This window comes from Lygodium microphyllum, chromosome 23 (assembly GCF_053477565.2).
Source record: "Lygodium microphyllum isolate KBCC chromosome 23, Lygodium_microphyllum_v1.1.10, whole genome shotgun sequence".
NCBI classification, from domain to species: domain Eukaryota; kingdom Viridiplantae; phylum Streptophyta; class Polypodiopsida; order Schizaeales; family Lygodiaceae; genus Lygodium; species Lygodium microphyllum.
Genome location: NC_141157.1, coordinates 58,805,398 through 58,815,092, shown reverse-complemented (window position 1 = coordinate 58,815,092; position 9,695 = coordinate 58,805,398).

The window sequence follows — 9,695 nt, the reverse complement described above, 5'->3', positions numbered from 1 at the left end:
TGAATTTAGACACCCAATAAGAGCAATCCTATCAAGAGGAATAACTTTTGTATATTGTTCATATACCATGTATTTGCCCTCATAAATTTCCCGTCTATAAATGTTCTATTGTCCCTTCAAATTGTATGGGTCTTTACATCCTCATATACACTCAAATCTAAGTAAAAGTATGGGTCATCCCATCCCCAAGTTGGGTTCCAATTATAACCTCTTTGTAGACTCAGACAAGTCCAAAACCATGTCTTTTCTAGATAACCATCATGTCCTCTCAAAAGTCAAATATACCTGAGTGACAACCAATAGCATACATGATTTCAAAACTCAACATCATAAAATGTACTTCATCCTTAACCTATCAAGGCAATCTAACTATCATTATATTTCATTACTCATGCTCTTCTAAATAAATAACAATGAGGCTTTTCATTACTACAATTTTTTTTTACAAAGATTTATTGATCATAAATGATCTACCAAAACATGATTTCATGGATTGTTTCCTAATGAAAAGTATCAATGTCTATTCTCTCATATCTCTATGGACTCTCATGTGTATGACAAGTAACATAGCTCAATGGTTCTTGGGGGTAACCAAAATATCAAGTTCCAAAATAAGGTCTTCTTGAACCTATAACAACTCTCTTAGGTAGTACTAATTGTACACCTCTCAATAAACCCACAAAGTTTAGGGTATAGGCTCATTATCAGTGTCTAATAGTCATTCATTTAAAGCAACAAACAAGGGTATATGTTGACTACCCTTAGTCTCTTAGCCCATTGAATTCTCCATAGTTTGTAATAGAGAAGGAAGTTTCGCCCAGCATTTATTCCCATGTATGACATGTTATGTAGCCAAAAATTCCTCATATACCATTAGTCAGGAGGATGAGGTCGCAATACATTGGGAGGAATGAAGATCATTTCCACTATCACAAGGATGGCCTTGCAATATGTAAATTTATTTGACCCTAAGGCTAGTTGATACATTAAAGTGAAAATACCCCGCACACATGCAGTTTCCTCATCCTTGATTTTTGGCACAATGTGTATGCTAGTATTAGTGCAAAAAAACCAGTAATAATTTATTCAAACAAATGTGGTTACTTCATTAATTCTTTTTATCCATTGACTACTTAATCTTGTAGCCCTAGGTCTTTTAAACCTTGGCTCTAATACCATGTGTGAGGTGCCTCCTCCATCCGGCTCGAAGGAGTTCTCTAGTAGTCAACTGAAATTTGTGTCCATGCACAACACCACCCAATCTCTCATGTTCAACTAAGCCCAATGTTTCCTAGGGGAGATTGGGTGGTGTTGTGCATAGACACAAATTTCGGTCAACTACTAGAGGACTCCTCCGAGCCTAATGCATTAAGACCAAAAATGTTTCAAAAAGGCACTTGTAAGAAAATGGTTAAGTTACTAATTAAAGGAGGTTTTGAAATAAAAAACCCTCCAAATTTGGCTACCTAGATCTGATTAATGAGAGAATATATGATTCATTGAAGAGGTTGACCAAAAAGATTAAATATCTTCATTCTTTTATGGATGTTAAGGGTCACCTTTTCAGTCTTATTCTCTTGGAACTTGCAAAATTTTGTATTTTTGAAATTTTGCACCAAAAGACACTCGTTTATTCCTCAACATTTATTTTTTGCACCTCTCTTATTTTTCCTTCTTTGTGACATTGTTGCCCCGTTAAGGGTTCTCCACCAAAATGTTTACCAATACCTCTTCTCTCAACACAAGCGCATCCCCACCAAGCATGTATAAACTTACTATTCAACTAGATCCTGCTCATTCATCTTGAGGAGTATACACCATTGAGCATTGTTGGACAAGGACAAAGCTAATAGGTTACGATTACAAGGAAAGAAGCATGTAGACTTATGGGTGGATGGAAATATTTATCCATTGGACCCTTCTATAGGTGAGCATCCTCCTTTTTACAATATTCATGACTTCATAATGTACATTGGAGATGGTTGTGATGGGATGCTTGGCTATTGTATGAGGTTATATTCTGCATCTTATGCATTTAGAGAACAAATACATGAAATGAAGGAATCATTAACATTGGCACAAAAAACTATTTCTAAGTTGACAAACAAGAATGATATTCTAGAAAATTCTAACAAGTCATTGCAAGAAAAATTACTACACTTGAAGGAAACTCCAATAGGATTTAGAGAGAGAAAAAGGCTACTAAAAAATATAATGGGCTTGTGTAGTCGGGTGAAAAAAAGGAGGCTAAATCTTGCGAAGAGATATACCTCTAATATTTCAAGCATTAATATTCGAGAGAACGATGAGAGAATTAAGCTTAGGAAAGAAACCGTGACAAAGAAGGACATTTTAAGGATTCTAAAATCAACTAAAAATGTAGACTTGAGAAGCCAAACTTTGAAAGAGTTGGTGAAAGATTTAAAAGGAACAGTCAAACCAAATGAAATAGTGGAGATGTGTGATAGTATGGATATCAATCGTAAAGGTTATCGTGCTCTCTCAAAATTGTTGTTTACAAACCTTAGATGTCATAAGATAAGTGCATTTGGTTTGCCTTGGCCTTTTGCAATTTCAATTGCTAGGACAACCATGATATCGTAGGATTCTAGATGTCTTTGGGGAGTATATTCATATAGAAGGATCTATGCCTTATGAAAAGCATAAAATAAATGTTTTTTTAATACAACACATTTAACAGTATTTGGATTGATCTTAAAAGAGTCCAAATTGCAACGGTCCGTATGTATACATTTATTGTTCAAGAATGTGATGGTATTTGGAAGTTTGCACTAAAATTGGATGAAGCATAGATTCAAAAGGGACAAAAGATAGAAAGAGTCAGCATTTGTATCATGAACAGAACATTGGATTATAGTAATGGTAGGAGACAAGAACAACAATTTAAGATACAATGCGAGATGGAACTTTGGTGGATTGGTGCAGCCCAAGTATCAATTGAAAGTCATGAAATCCTGAATGGTTGTTCTCTCATACAGGTATTCCTAATATTGTAAAGTCTCAAAGTAAATGGAAAATGCTAATAGTCGATGGTGTTGGTAGTTTTAATGTTGAGTGGCATATGAGTGCTGACTTGAAAACTATCAAATGTATGCTTGGAATAAGTAATGGAGCCAATGCAAAATATCCTTGTATTTATTGCATGGAAAGTTTGGGATCCAAAGAATGAAGTACTTTGTAGCCAAACTAGGAACTCCATAGATTTGAGCATGTTCAAAACCGTGGATAGTTTATGGGATCCTATTCTTTCAATCTCTTTAAGGAACGTTCATATTTGTACATTGCATGTAGAGATTAGAATAATTGATAAGTTGCTTAGGTTGCATCTTGACTATGCATATTTAATAAAACAAGTATCTTTGTCAGATGAATGATTGATAAATATGAGGCTTTGCTCTCAAAAATGGGTTTTCATGGAGGTCAAGTTCACCTGAGAATCGATCCAATAGCCTCAAGGAAAACAAGAGATATCTTAGTAGACGTCTCTATGGGGGGTTTAAAAGCTAGACGATTTCTAGGAAAAATCATGCAAGCAAATAAATGAGTGCATTATGGGAGTGCTAGAGAGAATCGTGTGCAATCACAACAAATGTAGCGAGTACACCATGAGTGGCATTCCTATGAATGGAGGTTTGGAGACATCTTGACATATTTTTAAAAGTACTCGGGGAACAAAAGATAACATCCAATTATTCGGAAGAGTACAAACGTTCAATTGTAAACCTTGTTCAAGCAATCAAAAAAGCTTGGGGAGAAAAGATATTGCTTTCTCCTTGGTAAGATAGACATAAATTTGATTCTTTGTGCTTTGAAAACAAGGTTTAGTGATTCAAATTGATTTTTGCTTTTATGGGTTGTCACAGCATATTCTTCTTGTTCATGGGCCTTATTTTGTTGAAGAGTAAGGGCCCCTAGCAACTTACAGCAGCCAAGGTATGGAGAAATCTCACTACAAAGCACCTACGTGTTTCTTTCGAAGCACTAGACGCGGAGGAGGAGTAATTAAAATCAATGCCCTTGAGGAGTTATTCAATTGGTTTTTTCGAAAAGACAACTTTAAAGACTAAATAACACAACAAATTGCGATGGAATCTAGAATATCCATACTATTTTCAAAATATTTTATACATGGCTAGCTTTCAAGAGCCTTTACATCCTCATCCTCCTCAGGCATTTTACCTCTATAATGTAAAAACTTTATTCTCTTGTATCCAGCTATGGACTTGATATTTGTTTTATTTACTGCTAAAGCATAAGATGAGAATGCTAAGAAGTATCTAGCCCTGGAGGTAGAGAAGCCGAGAACATAACCAAATATTCGGATGCCTGTTATCTTTTCTAGGAACATGACTTTGTGTGCATTGTACTGCAAACTTGAGTACCCAAGGAGCCTTCTAAGTGCTTTGACATAGACAATCGGCCATGAGGCCTCCTCTGAGAAGAAAGTGCTATGCAAAACTAATAGAACATTAGGATCTATCCTTGATATGTAATGCCCAAGTGCAACATTCTTTAGGGAACTATCACCAATTCTTGATCCTTTGCCTCTTCCCAAGAAATTATCCTCATTTGCAATCTCCAACTATAAAACCAAAAGTTAGAATGAAAAAAATGAAAATATGTATGTGGTTTCAAAAAAATATAAGAAACCATTACTGCTTGATCTTCATCACTCTCAAGTTTACTTGGATTCCATACACTAATTGATGTCTCCTTAATATCCTTGAGTTCCTTCACATATTCTGACTCCCCTCTTCCAAAATTGGAGATTCCAAGCTTCTCTTGAAATTTGTCTAACTCTCTCTTAGCATTTCTTACCTTGCTTAAACATAGGGAAAATGCATCTGATGCATCTATAAACTTATCATTTGGCACTTGAGTACCTAATTTTAGTAAGTCCTCCTTGGATTCATTCTCAACATCCACTATGCCTTCTACATCTACAGATGCCTCTCCAATAATTGCCAAGCAATAATCCTCCCTCAAATTGAAAAGGATTTGTAGATCATGCAATAATATGTACTATTTGTCTTTAATTGGGAAAGTTGGCACAAGGATGGAATAATGAGGTTGGAAGAGGTATCATATACTTCATCAACTCTGCATTGCTCTCTTCAATTATTGTCTTTGCTTTAAATTGAGCAACGTCTAAGTATTTTGCAATTGATGCTTCCATTTGTGGGTCTACTTGCTCCTCAACATCCACATCATTTGCTAACTCTTTAAGAAGACAACAACTGGACAATTTTGAGGTTTCCTTAAGCTTTTCGTCAAATTTTATGGGGTACTTCATAAGAGCAAAGATAATAGATGCAGTAGGCTCAAGCATAAGCCTACATTTTTTTGATTGTAAAGAGCATAACTCAAATGCATAGAATCTATGAAGAGAATGATAACCACATTTCTTGTTGAAGGAAGACTTCTCAATGGTGGTTGACCTACCAATATAGGAGTGTGAACATAATCCTTGGAATCCAACTGAACAATAAGATATGCCAACTCTTCAAACTTTGCAAAGTCTTCCCTACAAAAGTCCTTTGAGTAGTTCATAACCTAATCAAGATCCCACTCTAGATTGAAAATCTCCCTAGCTATTGTTGCAAAGAAGGACAAGTCAATATTGTTTTCAATAAGGAAATCCAGAAGTCTTTCTAAGGCTCTGATCTCTATAATTTGAGTGAGGCCAGGGGTCCTCACAGAAGATTTTCCCTTTTTTAAGCCTTCTTTGTAGTCATAGCACTTGTCACTAACACATGAGATGCAACTGAAACTTTTGAGGCAACTAATTCCCTAGACAATGTGGGTTTAAGCCTTTTTTTACATTTTCCAATTGTGGAGGGTGAGATGGGTGGGTTATCACTTGACATTTTGAACTAGCACTATTGATGGAAAAGATCGGGTGGACAAGAAGAGGCGATGGGAGAAGACGATGATGATAGTAAGATGACGTAAACAAGAGGCAAAAACAGCAATGGAGACAATGGGAGAAGACACTGAGTTTTATAGCAGTGTTAGAGTGGCCGACGGGACAACATGTTGACGAAGACATGGCATGGGGATAGATGCATGGATGGCACATCAACGTCAAGATTACAGCTGCAAAAAAGAGCACGAAAATGTGACAAAGAGGACAAGGAGGTCGATGAGAGGCCGGACAATGGTAGAAAATCGTGAAAAGAGCACGAAGTGAGACCTCGATATATTATATAGGCCATGTGGAACATTCTTGAACCGTTGGGAGACCTTAACTGGAGAACAATAACAATATGACACGTGTCCAAAAGCTCCCCAACATATATAAGGGCCTCCCATTTCGTGTAAAACTTGTTTCACACTTTTCGACTTCCCTACTGTACATTCGACACTCCTATAAATTATGTCCGTAGTTCGTGTCGCACGTCCAACACACTCACCATTTCTGACATCTATCTGACAGAGCCTATACAACGCGAGGTGTTCTTCCAAACCTCCTCATGGAGGCCCTTCATCGCATTGTAAAGAAATTGAGCTTCCGATTTTCCAATGATACAATGAGAATATGAGCCCCGCAGAATCCTCCAGCACAACCACTCACGTCATATCGTATCCTTTTAGAGGTATGGAGAGACCTTTAGATATGTTGATGCACTTAAGAAAAGATTGCATGAAACCTTTAACACGATGGACTTGGGTAATGGTGGTCACATTCTTGGCATGTGCAGTATATAGAATAGAGACAAAAAGATACTCAATTTGTCTCGAAACATTGGGAAGGTATTGGAGCATTTAGTATGGAGAAGGGGAAAGCAATGGGTATTCCATTACTGAAACAACTAAAAAGAAATACATTGGGAAGGCTAAAATGGCCAAGGTTCCTTATGCATCCACAATTGATGTCTTGATGTATGGCATGGTTGGTATACGTCTAGATATTGCCTATGCAATGGGAGTAGTGTAAAAATTATATGGTGTGAATAGAATTTGAGCAAGAGATAGAGAAAGAGAGTATACAGTAGATAAGAGGAGAATAATTTTTTTTCTTTAACTCCAAACAAGATGATACAAAGATTGCTTTGTCCACCTGTGTACTTCCAATGTGAAGCTTAAATGGCGATCTAGACAAAAGATGGGTGAAAAGCTTAAAGCAAGTTGGAGTAACTCTGATTGGGTGAAAGGATGGATCGTGAAAGCTGTGAAGGGGTCTACCTTTTATAGTCTTTGAAGGAGGTCATGATGGATGACCTTTCATATGCACTTGTGTTTGCTGACCTTCCATATGCACATTGTTGAAGGAGTTTTTGTCGAAAGGTTGAATCCACCGGGGATCAGAGGTAGAAGGAAGTAGAGATAGGAGATGGAAGAGAAGAGAGAGAATACACAAGTGGTAAACATGACAAAGACAAAGCACAATGAATTGAATCAATATGTATTGGAATCTTTGCACTACTCAAAAGCAATCTCTAGGCATTAGTTCTCTTGGAGCTCTTTCATAGACCAAAACGTGGATCAGAAAAATCAGCTCTTTCTCTACTGCCTGGGACCCAAATCTGATGGCTCCGTTGGCTTCGAAAGGGGGGGTAAAACCTCAAGACACCTGCTCATGGATCTCCCAGATCACTCCTTCTTCCTCTTCTAGTTCAAACTGCAGTTTTCAGCCTGTTTTCAGCGATTGCGACGTGCGCAATTTCATCAATCTATCCCTCTTGTGAAAATCCCATAATTGGCTAAAAAAGCAACTAGCTTTTTGCATGCCATCCTAATCTAGAAGCTCTTTCTAACTTTTTCAAAAATTTACAATAAATAATATCAAAAATAGGCTAAAATTATCCAAAAATCTAGTATTTTTGGATAATCCATGCAACTCACACTAGTACTAATGGCTCAGATCACATTGACTCTCTAGATCAATAAAGAAGTCGGATGATGATGCATTCCATACTTTTTCACACTGTGTCCTCGTAGCATCACGACATCCACCCCCTCTGAACCTGCACGTCCTCTGGTATGTGCCAAAATCCTAGTTGTCACCAGATTCCAAGTTCTCCTCATCCTCTGCAACCATATCCTTTACTTCTTCATCTTCCATATCTTCCTGGCTAGCCCCTGTATCATGACCACTATTTTCTTTCAATTCTGGCAACTCATAGGTAGTAGATTCCCGCCTTTTGAATAATTTGAATCTTTTTCCTGCTACCGGAAGTTTGATGGTTGTCCCATCCAGGTCATTTAATGCATAAGTAGCATTATCAAACACTTGTCTTACCACATAGGGTCCAAACCATCTTTTGGAAACTTTACGCATGGCACTATGCTAGTTATCTAAATTGCTATCATAAACCTATATCCAATCCCCATCTTGTATGGTTCTTGGTCTCAGTCTATGTCTTTTGTCAAACTGTTTCTTGTTCTGTATCCTTGCTGCCCTTAACTTTGCAGTTTTGCTGCCTATATATCTTTTGACTTTCTTTCCAAGTGTCTAATGCATAAGGCCAACAACTCCTCTCGATTCAACTCCTCCTCCCAAGGTAACATACTCCATGTGACTGTCATCTCTTTTATCGGCATGATAGGTTTTTGACCATACATCAATTTTGCAGTCATATATCATGTAACAGCACTATGAGTTGTTATGTCGGCCCACAAAGCATAAGGGAGCAATCATGGCCACTCTTTTACCTTTTCTCCACTTGCTTTTGCGAATGCCTTCACAATAGGTGGGTGACCTCTTTCACTTTTTCCATTTCCTTCAGGGTTATAGGCTGAAGTTAAAGCAAGCTTTATCCCCAACCGTGCAAAGAAATCATGAGCTTCATCTGCATCCAACTCACCCCTATCTGTTATAATTTTTCCCACACAGCCATACCGACAAAAGATCTCTTCTAGGAGAAAAGTACACACATCATTTGTTGTCTTAGTACGTAAAGCTTTCCCTTCCACTTGATTAGTCAAGTCTTCACGAGCAAGGACAAGATACCTCATTTGCCAAATACCTGTAGGCATTGTGACCAAATCCACCACCCGCTTAAAATGAAGAGACAATGGATATGTGGGTTGCAATCCATCCTGATGTCTCACAGATGAATACATTTGACATGTCATACATGTTTCCACAAAGTGAGCAATATTCTTATACATATCCTGCCACCAATATCTTTCTTTGATCTTTGTAAAAGAACCCCAAACACCTCTATGACCAGCCCACAAGCTTTCATGAAATTCTTGCATTACTTTTACTTGTGAAGCTCTATCACCCAAAACTCGCAATGGCATACCCTGTTTCTTTTTAGCATGTTTCCATAAGTATCCATCTTTTTAAAAAAACCCATACGCTTTCCTCTTGATTTTCTTAAACTCCGCATCTGACCATTCATCTCTCTTTGTTAATGTACTGAGGTATTGACCAATTCTCAGCCACTCTCCTATATATTTGTCTTCCAGAAACACTTCTACACAAGATACAAAACATCTAAAGTGTCTTCTCTTTGTTGTCCAAGCTTCTGTTTGTGTTGTAGCAACACCTTGCATTGCTAAATTCACTCTTGCAACATCATTTTTAGCCATAAGAAAGTCATCTTCTTCCTCCTCATCCATCATCCCATCTTCATTCTCATAACGTGCTTGAGATAATATGTCTGCCACACTGGGTTATCTCTTCTTGCAATATGCTGAAATTCAGGGTTCAAAGATTTGATGTA